We start from the raw sequence: 14134 nt of genomic DNA, 5'->3' as shown, positions 1-14134 counted from the left end.
TTGATTTTCATTTCTATTAGTCCTTTACATCATGCAGTTTGAACACCTACAAATAACCAGAAACTGAAAAAATACAAATCTGGGAAACTTGATAAGGTTTTACAAGTAGATACTGGGCGTATTATGTGTGACTTTCTTTGCTATTTATTTTATCTGTTCCTTGATTGCCTTGCAGAATGACTCATGCTTTTATTTTCCAGCAAAAGCAGGAAGCATCCCAGAGTGCTGAGTTTTTAAGCAATATCCACAGGGAAATGGGTTGCTAACAGCGCAGATGCATTGTGATGAAGAACTGTGATTTGGTCACAGCCCATTAACATCTGAAATGTATCAGTCACAACCATGTGATCTTTGTTATAATATTTTAACGTAAATGTTCTAGAGTTAAAAACCCTGAATCTGAAAGGGCACATATGCTTTTGACAAAGAAACAAAGAAGGCAAAATCAAAGCACCAGTTCTAGTCTATGAAGAAATTGCCTTCTGGCTTTTGAAAGCATAGCTGGACTTCCTGATTGTCCAATTTTCATTTAAATACATCAGTACTTTCAGCTTTTCTTCTAGAAAACCACCCATCACCGAAGAATTACTGTACTTTAACACTAGGAACTAAGTATTTCTGAAGTCTTCAAATGGAAGCTGAAATCATACTGTAAAAAAAAAAAACATATCAGTTTCCTGAACAGTTTTTTTTTGCTTTCAATTTCAGAAGCCACAGAGATAGTTAATACCTCCAATTTATTTGTAGAAAAGGAAGGTTGTTCCTTCCCCTTGTATGTCCCTCACCCAAGGGGTTCTGTGGAGACACTTGCTCATCTGGCAGAAGAGACCTTTTTAGACACACACTCCAGCTTCCATCCCTCCTGGCAACTGCAGCCAACACCTGTGTTAGGCTCTTCTGCGTCATTGCAAATGAGCAGCCAAAGTGTCCACACGTGGCCGATGCACGGAGCGTCAGCAAGTCGCTCATGGAGGAGTGTTAGATATATGGGCCACCAGACATTCACAGACACGGGGCCACCCTCAGCAGTCAGAAGAGGCTATGACCTGTGTTCAACCATTAACTCAAACTTCCTCTTCAAGCAATTTGTGAGAAGAATACAGTTTTCCAGGGGGTTATTTGCAGCCCTAATCTAAATGAAGGAGGAGGTGCTGCAGGTTGAAAAGTTATATAGCATATGACATGCAGGGTACTGCACATGGATGGCCATCTTAAGCCATGAACCTGCATTCATTTTGTAACATGAGTGTTTCAAAGCTCCATATGAAATACTTACCTTAACCACATTCTTTGCATTTCTAGGGTCCTCCTGTCTCATTAATGTGTCTGTTCATTTCCACCTTGTTTTAATATGCCTGACCTCACCAAAGGCACAGCAAAGTGTAAGTCATCCAAAGTCTCTGACCTTGCGTCAAGGGAATCGGTGGGAAAAGATAGTTTTCTGAAGTGGCAGAGGACCATGAAACTCTCCTAGAACATTAAGTGCAAGAGCAGAAGCAAACACAAGCAGTGAGGCTGCAAAAGGAAGATTTCTCTAAGGAACCGTGAGGAGTGACATGTAAGGGCAAACACAGGTATCATCATAAGGCTTCTACCATTGGAGTTTAAGTGATGTAAATTGCCTTCTCCCTGATACAGGATCAAGTCTGTGGAAAAACAGATCAACCAATATTTCTTAGCATACCTTTTATTAAGCTGTTATAATAGACCTATAGTAGATAACTATCCAGACAGTAAATTCAATTATTCTTTCATGATTTACACAAATGTGGTCATCGCTTATCACTACCCAGTAGGGAAGGGCAAGTTGATCACAGTGTCCTTCTCAGATACACAGGCTCTTACTGATACGCCAGTGGCTTCAGGGTCAATTTTCAGAAAGTCCACTAGTTTCTGCAGATGCATATGTAATCCAGTAATTTTTGCCAGCATATAGCCACCACTCCCTTCTTGGATGTGTCCAGAATTATACAACCCATTGTTGATGGCATGTGTGCTGGTGGCCTTGTGTAAATTCATCTGACTGTGTCCTGGGATCATCAGTTCCTGTGGATTCAGCAAGACCTCTTGGCCCTGGAGTTTATCCATTCCTGGGACACTTTCACATACTGCCTCTCAGCATATATTTTTCCCCTCTTCAGCTTCCTGTCTTCTGGTAACTATTTCTCCATCCATATACATCTAGATATACCTACAGAGTCTGCTTAAACTCAGAAGTGGGTTTTGAGACACAAGTGCTCCAGGTACACTGTGCTGTTCCTCCCAGGAATAGCACAGGCATCACTCCCCCACCAACCACTACGAACACGGTTGGTCACAATTCGCAGAACTGATTCCTAAATCTGTCTCCAAAGCTGCTCACCCACAAAACTCAGTGTGCCACCACTCCAGTCATGCATTTCCTTTATTTAAGTAGCAGGAATCACTACATTGTGTGTTAGCAACATAATGATGAGCTTTGCAGGGAGCTCAACTCTCCAGCACCCCAAACCCAAAGATTCTCATCCATCATTGTCCCTTATAGACATTCAAATAATTTCTTATACATTGCATGATGCATTTTCCTGCTTGTGATTATCTTCTACCATGCATTTTTTCCATCATTTTCATTACACATGCGTTAATCATGCTTTCAAGCTATATCTAATGCTTTGCTACTAGCAGTTCACGCTGTATATGCTAGTGCTATATTCAGACACTTATCATATAATATTACAGGTGTTCTCTGACAGTGTTATGTTTGATGGCTGCAGATACCTGCATGTTAGTCTGTTACCTAGGTGTTTATTAGTCATGCTTTCAACCTTCCCCTTCTTTCAGCTAAACAGCTATAATAATGAGGTTTCCTATCCTTCACAGCATTGCTTTGGTTTACCCATACAATACCAGAGGGAGGCAGGCACAGGAGGCAAAGACCAGCTCTGTCTCAGCACCCATTTACATATCATTTTATGTAGCACATATGAGGAAAGATAGGAAGTAATAGAAAACAGGTGACAGATTTGAATGCGTATATGGCAAGGAATGGATAGACACAGGGAATGTTTAGCAGATTTTCATTGTTTTTCCTGGGAGAACATAGATACTGAAAAAAGTAGGAGCTGGCGGAGGGGGTAAAACCCACACTTATGTGGAAGTGTTCTGATACAGGCAACCATTACTCTTTGCATTGCAAATGTAAAGTGGATTGCTGAGTGCTACGCTTGGGTTTGGTTTTTTTTAAGTAGAAAAACATTCATTCATGAAAACAGAATGTTTTCTTTAGACTTAGGCTGGCTTCCTCTGACTGAAATGTATACCTGAGTATATAGCTAGAAGCATAGCTGCAGCTCACACAAACATGTCTGAGCTAAGCCTGTGTAAACTCATCAAGCTGATGTACTTCTTTTCCAGGCATCTCTAGACCCAGCTTCCTAGCTGTGCCGGCTTCAGCTGCTCTTTGTTACCTTCACCACCAATTTGCTGTGCGGTTTCAGCATAACCACAAGTTACAGTACAGTTCAGATACAGACATTCCCTGGCATTCCCACTTTCCTTTTCTTCCATCTTTCTGGAGAACTTCTCCCCTTCCCACTAATTCCCAGATGTTATCAGATCAGATTCTCAGCAAAATCTCTACTGAGCATTCCAGGAATCAATTTACACCTCCTTTACCAAGCAGACAGTGATACTCTGACATGCAGTCACAGAGCAGAAGACTTCACTTTCATTAAGGTGAACATCTGGAGAGAATATTTATGATATCAGTTTCAACTGAAATGGTAGTTTCATCAGTGGGGAGTTTTCGTATCTCGAGATTGTGAAGTATTTGCTCTTCTTTCAGAGCCTACTTCACTGAGGGAATTGGCATCTCTAGCCAGGAACTCAACTAGCACACTATTTCCCTTTTTGTGACAGGACAAAAAGCTGGCAGCATGGCACTGATGTGTGAAGGGGACATGTTGTGTAGAAAATAGCAGCTGTCATGCCTTTGTGTACCCTAGTAATTCTACTACATTAATATACATTTACTAATCACTACAGAGCTTGCTCACACCTTTAACACACACTAATCATTTTCCTGACACGCGTACTCATATCCACAATCATTTCAATGGAAAACTTCAAATCAATCTAGGTCAGTTAAGTTCCACCTATTTTACTTCTCCTATGCCCTATATTTTAACTATTCAAACCTATACTTAAACTTCATAGGCAAGAGCCATATAACCGTATACACAGAATTCCTTTGTCATGACCACTAGAAATAGCCTGGTTTACAGCTTAATCAATTAAAAATGAAAATGGGCTTCATCTGTGGCTTCTTCAGCAGACATCTACCATGTTAACATTCACCAAAGCCAATTCCTGTCCTTCCTTTCTATGGAGGCTGTCTCTCAGAGAAGAGCAGTACTATATTCTTGGTAAACATCCTGTTAATTGCTGATTATTTCTGCAAAGATTAATCACTCTTGACACAAAGGTCAAACACCAAACAAACTCAACAAATTATGAGGGCCAATCCACTCCTAGCGGTCAATGAAAAGGGTTTTCTTTCAGCACCTTATCAATGTTCTTCTGGCTTTTTCTTCACCACATGAACACATTGTGCTTTCAGCACAAAATGCAACAGAAATTTTAGTTGGTAAGTTGTTAGCTAAGCAAGTTGCCAGACCTCTCTCCTCTTCTTCCTCTTACATGTTATGCTGTGACCAAACTCTTAAAAAACATCTCTTTGCAAAGATTGAGAGAATCCCTGCATCAGCCTCAAACATTATCTTTCATGATAGATCTCTTTCATTGAGATCTAATGAAGTTGGGGGCTGCTCAGCCTTCAAAATAATTAATTGGGAAGTGCCTCCTGGGACAGGAGAATAAGAGTCACAGCCTCCATCAGAAGCAAGCAGAGACAGGACATCTGATGCCTAGCCAAAATGAGCAAACACTGTTACAGTTCAAAACCAAGACTTGCAATCAGTCAGTAAAACCCCTTACACTGCCTTACTACTATTTTTATCTAAGTTCCACAACTGAGTGAACAAATGGAAGACCGATGTATCAAAAGTGGTAAGTACTAGCAAATCTTTTTCAAAGGACATTTTCTTTAGTAACCAGCTAAGTCTGCAGGACCAGCCATTTTACCTAGAAGATGGGGACTACACAGTTGTTACTTCATTGAGGAAAAAGCCTAGTGGATGGCATCATCACAGCTTGGTGAGAGAGGAACAGGCTCTGAAAAAGCAGAAAAGAGATGTTAATAGAAAAAGAGGTTAGCCCAGCAAGTTAACCAACTGGGCTGCTGAGATCTGTGCTGGTAACAAGGAAGTGTTGAAGTTTTTCTTTCTGTTGCTGATACCACAAATATGCCTGGGATATCAGCTGCCTTTCAGAGAACAGACAGAATTACTCTAGTAGAATGATTAGTTAGGGACAATTAGCAGACTGGCAAAGTCAACATCTGCTTAGCACTTCCAGCTTGCATTTGTGTTAATCCAGTGTCTCTCAGTTTTATGACCAATACCAGGGTGGCAGCAAGCTTTGTGGACAGCCTATGAAGGAACTGCTTCCTTCTACCCCAGATCTAAGAGACACCTCTGACCTACAAAATGCTGGAGATCACAACACACCATATTCATCTACCTGTTCCAGGAAGGCTGGCATTCAGATAGAAATGTGGAGATTCACAGCAGTGATGTTAATGATGATATGAAGGAAAGCACCAGCAAAAGCTATTAATTGAGCATGTGCTAGAAGATTAGCTTGTATTGATGACCAAGAACATGATCAACAGCAATCTGACTGCAACACTGACAGATGAGATGTTTACATCATGAAGCCTATGCAGAAGGCCACAGCAGAAACAACCCATCAGGAGACTTGTGCTCCAGTCACAGGAAGATGGTAACAAGGTTGTGTCACCTTGTACATGCTACTGCTTTCTGCTATCCTAACAGGAAGACAAACTGACCATAAGGATACTCAAAATGAGACAAAGACAACAGAGAGACATATTATCTAAGACTTATGGAAGAAGAAGCAATATTCTCAGGGGAAAAGATTCACTGCAGTAACTCTGACTTCTTAAGAGAGTAAAAGACCTTCCAAAAATTGGTTCAAAAACTAGATCTAGCATGATCAAGAGGAACCTAAAAGATGGAACAAGGATTTGACATCCAACATCTTATCATTTGTGTTATATAAGTGACCCTCATGAGCTTTGACACATGTCTTGGAGCCCATGAGTACGTGGGTGTGAAAATGTGAGTGAAATGTTTCCTTTAAACTAAACTACCACTTTCATAAAGATTCACATTAAATCTTGTTACATTTTTTTTTTTTTTTTACAGGCATAGGGCAGCAAGTGCAGGATATGTCTCATCTTCCTAGAGTCTTGTATATTTTTCTGTACCTTCCCAGTCTGGCACTCCAGCAAGCTCCCCCACGCTGGCCCATATCAGATAACTGAGATGAGTCATAAGCTTGTTACTTGATCTAAAGCCAAATCACTGCTAGAAACACACAAAACTGGGCAGCATACAGGGTTGGCTGGAACAAATTCCACTTAAGAAAGACCAGGTATTGCTACAGCACACCGCTAATTGCTCTCTTCTGAATTCCCTTGAGTGATTCTGCTTTCCTGAAGAACAAAGTGCAAACTTGTATGCAGTACTCCCATGGCAGCCCCACGTAGAGCAGAAGCATCTACCCCCACACCTGCAGCATAAACTTCTCATACAGGAGGGGGTATTTTTCCTTCTCTCACATACAGTTGTGATGTGATATAACCTGCAGATTCTTTCTGGCAGAGCTGTTGCTGAACAGTTGCTCTCCATCTGACAGTCTTGAAGCTCATTGCTTTAACTCACTGCAATCCTTTGTACTGTTCCTTATTGCATTCCTCGGACTATTTCTCAGGATAACTTTTAACTCCAGTCCTGTTGTCCAGTGCTCATCATTCCTCTCAAATTCACAACAGTTCAACAAACATATTCCACAAACATAGTAAGTATACCTTTTATGCTATTATATGGACTATGAATGAAAACATTGAATGCCTTTGGACGCTGGACAGGTTCCTGTAAAACTTTAGCCAATAAAGACTTCTCTTCTGGCAACAAGTCCTTAGTAACTCACATAAGTACAAGTGAGCACAGTATAGATACAGACGGCCAGGAACTAGTGCAATTTAAGCAAAAAATGAACATGTCAGTTTTGCAGGCTGCATGTCAAGACAGACAGGTACCTAAATGTACGTAGTACATGCTCAAATAGGCAAATATACCTTGGCAAATTCTGTTCTGCAGGGCTACATTGTCAGGGATTTTTGAGTTTGGTAGTTTGAAAGTGGTATCAGGTATGCTTATGCTAGTTGAAGTTGCACTTTACAGTGATTATGTGTAAATACATTCATAGTGACCAAGTCACAGGGTAATCAGGCAGCTAAATGCAACATAGCATTCAAAGAAATCAATCCGCTTTTTGCAAATGTTAGATATCTGCAGGCATAGTGAAAACTACACTAAATTGATAAGCCAAACAGTGGAAGAATATATGGTCACTTAAATCTCAGGTCACACCTATCAGAGGCAGGATTTGGAAAAAATATGGAGCCAGCTGCCTCCATACAGACATGTGGCAAACATAATATAGGCCCAGAACAGCTTTTAGCACTTTCTCATAGAAATTTGGTATTCTGTAGGTGCTAAAAATTAAAAATGCCCCTCTCTGATACAAACCAAGTAGGCCTTGAGTAGCTGAATGAAACCTTGCTTCCTTTATCATTGTAATTATTGTCCCCAATTCCTTGATAGCTCCTTTATCTCTTGTTTCACTGTCCCACTGGTCAGGACAGAGCATGTGCTCAAGCCAAGTGCAGGCTGATGAGCCAGTGCAAACATGTGGTTGCAACTGAATATACACATATCCATTACGGAATTATAGAACACTGTGACAGAAGTAATTAGACTGATAAATCACACCAATTTTAAGCTTTAAAACAGCTTTACTATATTGGCATTCATTGACAACACTCTTCACGCCAATAATTCCCACACTATTGAACATTATCACTACCTATTAGTTCTTAAACATAGAAACACAGAATGGATTAGAAGGGACTTTTGAAATCCAAACCCCAGTGATGATCCACATGATCACCATATATTCAAATCAGCCAGTCCTTTATCCTAAATTAGCTGTGAGAAGTCAGTAACCATGGAGTGATGCTGTACAGTCAATACTGGCAACTGTGACCTGTGATGGTCTAAGTCCTAGATGTTTTCAGGCCCCAGAGCTCTTCAACAGGGACAGCTAAAACTGAAGTAGACACCCTCTTTCTTCTCCCTCCCAAACTGGAGGTCTTATCCCTCTAAGCCTGTTAAACGTCTAGCTAGTGGCCAGCCCTTGGTCTTTGTCTCTGCACAGTGCTGCAAGGCTCCCAGGGAAGGGAGGTTACTTTCCCAGGGCCTGGCACATGCTTTTATCAAATCCCTTCCTGAGTTTGTTCCCTCCTCCCATTTTCCAAGCAGTTTCTTCCTTCCTTAAGGCAAAAACAGTCTTTTCCCAGCTCTCAAGGCTATACTTTTTCAATAATCAATCGCGAAAAAGTTGCTTATGGTTATCTCTCTCTCTGCTTTCAACCCATGTCTGTATTTCCAAAGCCTTTCCTGCTGTCTCACACTTAAACTGGGAATCATAACAAACAATGCCTGGTCCCAAGCTCCGCTTCACACAGGTGGGTCTCATAAGCTGATAACTAGTCTACCAAGCCAGGACCAGGCCTTGCACCATCTTCTGCTTGGGTTGAAAACAAACCAATATTGACGTTTTAGTATGTTTCTCTTACAAGTGCAACAGGCATTCACTCCAGCTGGCTGCAGTTGGAGCTCCCAGCACTCTGGGACCTACATTTGGAAGAATTGTCAATGGCCTTTCTCCTGGTTTGGGCTGGAATAGAGTTAACGTTTCTTTTCGGTAACTAGAATAGTGCTGTGTTTTAGATTCAGTGTGGGGTTTGGTATGAGAAGAATGCTGATAGCACACCTATGTTTTCTGCAGCTGCTGAGATTTCAAGGACTCTCCAACTTCCCATGTCCTGCCCGTGCGCAAGGGCACAAGAAGCGGGGAGGGAGCACGGCCAGAGCACCAGACCCAAACTGGCCAATGAAATATTCCATATCATGCTCACTATATAGAAGAGGGGTGGTCGGGAAGGGGCTCTCTCTCTCACTTGCTTCCAGGATTGCGATTGCAGGATCTTGGTATTTCGGGATCGCTAGCTGGGAACAGGCTGGGTATTGGTCAATGGGTGGTGAGCAACTGCATTGTGCATTGCCCGCTTATATTTTCTATGACTGTCATTGTTTATTACCATTATTAAACTGTTTCTATCTCAACCAGCAAGTCTCCCATCATCCCTCCAATTTGTTCCCCCATCCCCAGGTGGCGGGGGGAGGGTGGGTAAGCAGCTGCATGGTGTTTGCCTGCCAAACAGGCTCAAACCATAACACCTTGCAAGAAGTTATTTCCCCACAAGGACCTTTAGCTATATTGTCTCAGGAAATTTAAAAATCCATTCTTCTTGGATTGTTCCTTAACTGCTTCTCTTTTCTGTTCAGTTCCTACATTCAGTGTCCCCAGCTTGGCTAAAGAGGAGAGATAACTGATATGTTCCTCCATGCTCTACTTCATGTTTTCATCACTCTGAACATTACTAAAACAGGCTTCCTCCACTACAGCATCCTGCTTTCAGCCAAACCTGGTTTTGTCTAAATTCAGAGTTACACCATAGGTGTTGCCCCTAGGAGTTTTTCTCAGTAGCTTATCTGCCACTTAACGATGAACTGTTGACTCTGACATCTACATGAATAGTCTGTGCTGATCCACAGGTCAAGCCCTGAGACAAGAAAAGCTGGTACAGTTTCAAAATAAACCTTGGGAAATAGGAGTGACCTTCTAAAACACCCCTTGACATTCTATTCCTTTGAAACTCCATTTCTAGGTACAAGGTTAGTATTTTCAACAGGCTAGCTGAATTTGACTATCTGAATACGATCTCTGATAATGAAATGGTTTGGAGCTCAGCTATGCCTTTAACTTTATATTGTGACAGCCCCAATTTATAATTAACTTGTCATTATTAACATTTTAATTATCTTGTTTATAGAAAAAGTCATACAAAGCATGAAACATTTACAGCTTCATTAATTGGGCCACAAAAACTTAAGAAATGGTTATAGCTTAGTAGGTATTCTTACACTTCCATCAGCTGGGCCAAAGGAATTCTCTTTAATTCCTTCTTAGGGAAGAGTTTAACTTGTAAAGATAGAACTCTAATCAATTCAATCACTTTCATCCATGTTCCTTATCAGTCACAGCTGCACGAAACAGTTTATTGCTCTCTAGCCTCTGCGAAAGCCTGCAACTGCCTCAGCTCCCCTGTTCTAGTACTTTAAATGCACCTTCACCCATTTCCAAAGTAGATTTTCCTGGCTTATTAAATAGACATTTTGCTAATCAAGATTATTTTGACTGAAATGAGTGTGTGTGTAGAAACAAAGATCATTTTCCCACCAATAGTTCCAGTTCATATGTGCTTTAACTGAGTTTCCATAAATTAATTCATCATCATCTCAGTTGGGTTGATTCTGGCAGAAATACTTATCTCAAAGAGTTTGTGCATGTTCCCTCTCCCTCTCAGCCAACCCCCCTCAAGAGGAATAGGGTGTACATTTGCAGTATATGCTTGCTCTTCCCATATTTCTGCTTTCAGAGTGAGCAGCTGTGGCCCTTCAAAGGCAAAGAAGGTATTTTTCATTCTCATACATGCAAGAAAGCTTGATTGTTTCATTACTGATAACTGTTTTGTTATTGTTTCTTATGTAGCAATGAATACAAAGCTAGTTGTGTTAGGCACTGGCCTAATGCAGCAGCCTTCTACTTTTAATTTGAGGACTGGAAAAGCATCCCTCAGCAAAAGGCTTCAGTGGCAGTTTGATCCCTGAAAGAGAGGCCTGCTGCAACAACATCCCACCTGGAACACTTCCAGCCTCCTCCTCCTCCTCCTCACCATGCTGGGCTCAGCACCGTACCAGCAGATGTCTGTACAGCCCTGTGGTGAGCAGACTGCAAACTGAAAATAACCCAGAGGCAATAAGAAAAAGATTTATATATTTCAACATAACCCATTCCCTGCCCTGCTGCATTACAGGGCTGCATACATGTGGGTGTGAGAGGGAGGGCACAAACCAGCTGCAAGAGAAGAGATGGGATTTGCCTTTTCCCCAGCAGCAATAGCACTAAAACCCAGCCTTCTGCAAAGCCAAGACAAATTGAAGAGACCTAATTACCATACCCTACACTCTGAAAAGAAAGCTGGTACTATTCTACAATGCATTTTGATTTACTCCTGATATCTATAGCAGGAATTATGTTTAGGCTCAGACGGACTGAAATGAGAAATAAGAAACAGGAAAAGAGTGCCAGTGGTTAACTAGTAGAACAAATTATCAGGAGAAATGTTGGTTTTCTCATTTCCTCATGTCTTCAGATCTGTCTTTTTGGAATAAATATGTACTTTAGTTTAGCATAAATCAGTGGGCTAATGCCAAGAGAAACATGAAGAAATTGCATGTCCTGTGAAAGATGGGAGGTCAGCCTATGGGGTCTAATGTTCTCTGCCTGTTCTGCAGAGCTGAACTCCAGAATAAGAAATAAAGGGTTTCTTTTTCATCCACGTGCACATGCCTCCTGTGCCCGCAGAGCAGAGTACCCACAGGCAGCTGGTGTTCAGTCCCACTTGGGGTGTTCCACTGCTGACCACCACATCCACATGCAGCAGTCTGCTACGCGTTCAAAGCCGCATGCCAGCTCATTTCACATCCAATTCCCAGCCATTCCAGGACATGAAACAAATTCAGGTTCTCCTCCCCTCCTGCTCCACATGAGCAATCATCCCAGACAAAACAGATCCTGGGTACATACCCTATTATCCCTTTTACTGCAATACAACTTTTCTGTAGTTTGACAGTCATATTAGACAAGGACCCCATAAACACTAGTCACTTTTTGGGGTCCCACTTAGATCACCTCACAAAAAGAATGTTTCCTTTGGCAGAAAAATACTAACTTTGCCTCTTATTTACAAATATCAGGAAGAAGCTCTTATGAAACAAAATCTGACTAGCAATTTTCCCCCCTTACTATTCTCCGATTGTTCAGCTGGTGGGACGAGGTAACCAATAAACAGCACGTACAGGCAGCTTGGGAAAGTTCTGAGCAGCCTTTAGATGAATGTTTTCTCTAAATTCCAGCATGCTTAACATACATATACCTAAACAGCCCCACATAGGAATCTTTCCAGCAGAACCTTTGGGTGCCCTATTCCAGCAGTTAAGACTCAGTTATACACTGCTAATTGTTACTGTTAACAGCCTCTTTCAGATCCCAGTGATCTTTCAAGATGTCTTAGCAAAATACTCATCACAAACATTGTTAGAACGCCATCCATGTCAAATATTGCATGAAAATTTAGGCAATAAATCTGAGTTTTTACCTAGCAAAATCAAATGCCTCCTGTATGAATGGATAATCACATCTCGTACTACTCCCATTAATACTGTATCAGTTACACCATCTCCCAAACAATTTAGCTTTGGAGGGCGTGCACAGATTCCCTTCTGCCCAGCAACACCAGCACTGCCAAGTAAATATGGTCATCGTGTCACAGGAAAACAGGGGTCAAGTGCTTCTATAAAGCCACATCACAGTTCATCTACCAAGCAGTAAAAAAATACCAGCCTTAAACATCTGTTCCCACCTGACACAGCTACACTCTCCCTGGACTCTCCCAGCATGAGCAACTCAAGCCATCACACCAACTCTTGTTTTCATGGGGTTCAGGGTATTTTCTCTTACACTTCCCCCATTACTCCACTTTCATGAAGGCTCTGTAACAACAAAAAAGTATGGGTGTATTCTCATCAGAAGACTGATATGAGTTAAACACTGCTAAGAGGAAGCAATTAAGCTTAGAAGAGTCTTTGCAAACATAACAACACCCAAGATTTATTTCCATGTGAGAGCAAAATAATGCCAATCAACAAGTCATCTCTAAAGTGACTCGCCTGCTTTTCCTAGGTACTGTTTACTGAAGTGTAGATCAGAGACAAGTCTTTCATCTGGACTGAAAGCTTCAGTTTTCAACAAGACAATAAATATGATTATCCAGTCTGATATAAGAACAAGAAAATCTGATTTAGGATTCCTTGTGCACTCATCAGTGAGACTGTGCTGACAGTACAATGAAATTGAAAATATTCTTTTATTGGAGGAACACAAACACTTGCTAGTGCTGTGAAAACTGTAGGATTTAACTCACAAAAGTATTAATGAATCCTCCCAAAGACATCATGAGGTTACCATGGGCAGGTTGATTTTTACCTAGTCTCTCTATCAAGTGCTGGCTTTTTCTTCCCTTACCTTTATACTCTATCAGTGCCCTGAGCAATATCTGCAGACATTTCCTTATCCCCAGCTATTCCTGCAGTTCTTTCCCCACACTCCATTTATATCAGGCTTCCGGAGACAAAACCATTGACTTTCCTTTTTCCCCCTTGGCCAACCAGGTTATTACAATGTAGGATGAGGCAGGACTTGAAGTCTGATGAGCTCATATGGAGACAGTCTCTGACAAATGCCTTCCTCCCATGCTGCTGACACCTTTGAGGACAGAGATTTACTTCACCCTCCCCCTCCACGGTACAAACATGTGCGGAGTACATCGGTTCATGCTGTCACTGCTGTATCCGCAAGGATAGCCCATGTCTCTCATAAGGGACCTGAAGATTTATCCATGTGCTATGTGAAAGAAGCCAGCCATACTCCCAAAAGAGCGTTTGCAGAGGGGGATCTGGTTGGAAAGGCAGTGCTGATCTCCCTGGGTTTGGTGCCTCCAGCAGGTCTCAGAAGCATTTTACAGTGCAGACCTCAGCTTTGAGACAAGCTGGTTCATAGCAGCAAGATAAACTGAGGAAAGAAAAGCGGGCTAAATTTGCCGTTGTTCTTGCCACATGATACAGTACCCTGGCCAGGACACAAGAAGCGAAACAGCCCTTGAACAGCCCTGCTTGAAGGAGGGAAGGCTGTGAGATGCTTT

The sequence above is a fragment of the Tyto alba genome, unplaced genomic scaffold (assembly GCF_018691265.1).
Source record: "Tyto alba isolate M040663 unplaced genomic scaffold, T.alba_DEE_v4.0 Super-Scaffold_1, whole genome shotgun sequence".
In the NCBI taxonomy this organism is placed as follows: domain Eukaryota; kingdom Metazoa; phylum Chordata; class Aves; order Strigiformes; family Tytonidae; genus Tyto; species Tyto alba.
This window is presented reverse-complemented; position numbering follows the sequence as displayed.